The sequence below is a fragment of the Acanthisitta chloris genome, unplaced genomic scaffold, assembly GCF_000695815.1.
Source record: "Acanthisitta chloris isolate BGI_N310 unplaced genomic scaffold, ASM69581v1 scaffold1010, whole genome shotgun sequence".
In the NCBI taxonomy this organism is placed as follows: Eukaryota; Metazoa; Chordata; class Aves; order Passeriformes; family Acanthisittidae; genus Acanthisitta; species Acanthisitta chloris.
The window spans coordinates 1-2,669 of NW_008650834.1; positions in this window are offsets into that span (position 1 = coordinate 1).

Below are 2,669 nucleotides of genomic sequence, written 5' to 3' on the forward strand. Positions count from 1 at the left end.
GGCCGAGAGGGGCACCCGCGCGGGACCGACGGGAAGGAGCGGCAGAGGGTGTAGGGGAGGGGGCTCCTCCTGTCTGGCTTGCGGGGACACCCGGGCAGCTGTCCGTCGGTCACAGCAGCGCTAGGCTCGGTGCCGCTTCGCAGAACCTCCCTGCCCAGATTCGGGGTGGCAGCAGGGAATCAGCGCTTTGCAGAGTGGTACCCTTGGATAGGCTCTTCCAAACAACATATGTTGAGTTTCAGCTCTTGGAAGTTTTAAATTCTCGGGCTAAAATAAAGCGCTTAAAAATATGAAACGTGATTTCATAAATAGCGACGTATATCTCTGCTGTTTACTAGTGTGAGCAGAAACTGCTTGTGATGTTTTTTCCAAGGTTTTTTGCAGCCTTGATGCGCAGCCCCTGTTCGAATGGTGAGAGTTGAGACTGCCTGTGTCACGCAGAGCGGCACTGCTGTTCCTGGTTGGTTGTGCATCTTCCTGATGTGCGGTCCAGGAGTTAGATGGTGCTTGCAGTAAACTGGTTTTAATAACCATTTGTTTCGTAGGTAAAGCAGCGCTTGGCAGGCTAGGAAAAGATTCTCCATCGGAAAAGTCGTGCCTCTTTCAATGAGTATATTAAGCTTGGCTGCATTATTGATTTCTGTGATAAACCTGGTGTTTATTTACATTAAATGTCTCAGCTGCTAAATGGTCACAATCATATTTTTTCTGAAATTAAGATGCAGCCATGCTGAACATCCTGTAAGTAGGTTTTTAATGCTTGATAAGTGTTTCAGGATCCTGCAACGGCTGTTTTGCCAGGTGTGGTGAGCTTGTGCCACTGAGTATTATCATCTCTGTAGCTGGTAGCTTGTCAGTGTCTTGCATTAGCACAACACTGTCGTATCTACCCTTTCAGGAGGAGCCTATAATACATAGTTGCTTAGGGCTTTCTATTAAAGCCCTTGCAGATTTTGATAATTTTGTCAAACTGAAGTGGTTCAAGCTGAAGTCTTTCCTGCCTCTATTGTTTTCTTTTATTGGTAAAAATGTGTTGGAGAGATTCAGCAGCAATAAGTCAGTCTTTGTTTGTTTTTATTTTGGTCAGTTTCATCAGAGTTAGGCCAAAACACGCTTTTTCCCTTGTGCAAAGGAAAGTGTCTGGGGGATTCAGACTTGGGAGAGGATGTATAGTTTGGGTTGCAAGTAAGAGCTCCTATGTGACAGCTCTTCTTGTAAGAAACAGTTAAAGCAATTTACGTAAGTCCTAAATCTAAGAAAAAAAGTCAGAATTTGTGTATGCTTGGAGGTTTATACTGCTGAGCAGTTATATTATTTGAAGCACTTGCTTCTGTTGAGTGTGTTAGAGATTTAAAATGTGCAGAGCTCTCTGCAGTTGTACCTGTTGTGAGGAGTGAGGGCACTGGGATTGAAGAAACCCACTGTGGTGTTGGTAGTGATTTCTTGCTGGGAAAGCCACCCACTAGTTGTAGGAGGCAAAAGCTTGGACTGGTAGAAGGTCTTAAAGGAAGGAGACTGTCTAGGAAAAAGAGAATAAGGAAAGGAAGGACAGAGAAATTTAAGTTGAAGAGCCAGGAAGTGGGCCCAGTCTCACTTGTAAGCTTCCTTGCTTTGGTATATGTTTGTGAAACAAATAAGGAAAACAGTTCTTCAGAATCTGGACTTGATCTGTATAGGTACTGATGAGCTACTGTCTAAAATCCTTACCTTGCTGGTGACCTGTGGTGTTAAGAATATGATTTCCATGTGGATGGAATGGAAGTTTTATTTCTATGGATATAGGAAGTAATAAATAAAGTTGTATAAAATAATAAAGCTCTGAGGTTAAGAACATGAAATTGGGAATTGCCAAAAATCACCTGCCTGTACAGTCTCACTGGCTGTCTTCCCTAATACAAACATATTTAGTAGCCTTAATGTGGCTGTGGATGTCTCCTTCTCTTCCTGCTTCCTCACTGGACCCCAGCCTCATTCAGTGCATGGAGCAGATAATGCTCATTGACTAATTAACTGGGTAGTCCTATTTATTGTTAAAAGTGGGTCAGTGCCTCATTCTAACATGCGTGTTACTTTAATCCTGCTTTGAGTACAGGATTATTAATTTACTTACGGGTTTTTCTGTGGTAATCACAAAGGCTCCCCAAATACCAACTTATTTTCACAACATGGGTGGTAGGAATGTTGAGTGATGAGATGATGAAAATACAAGAAATATTCCAGTGCAGAAGTATTTTGGCATGAGAGTATGAGTAGAATGAGCAGGTGACATCCTTAGAGCTAACCAGGAGGAGTTTCTCACGTGATATGTGGATCAGCTATTCTGTGTCATAGATCTTTTGAATGCTAATATCTGACAGGGATTCTAGAAGTGATCAGTTACTCCTGGAAGAAAACTCTGCTTGAGATTATTAAATGCAAAAAACCCATCTCTGAATCAGACTCATCTTCCCTTACATATGGCTGAAAGCCTGCTGAGAAATCCTGCTTATGCTTTTGTCCACCTATCCACTGCTGTCCAGTGTCAAACATGAGGTAGGGAGTTAAATGTGGCTTTGGCCTGATGATGTGGCTTTTTATGTTCTTGGGGAGCAAGGCTGACCATGCTGATGAGCTCTGCCTGCTCCTTCCAGACTATTTGACATTTGGAGCACATGTGTTCAAAGCACCAT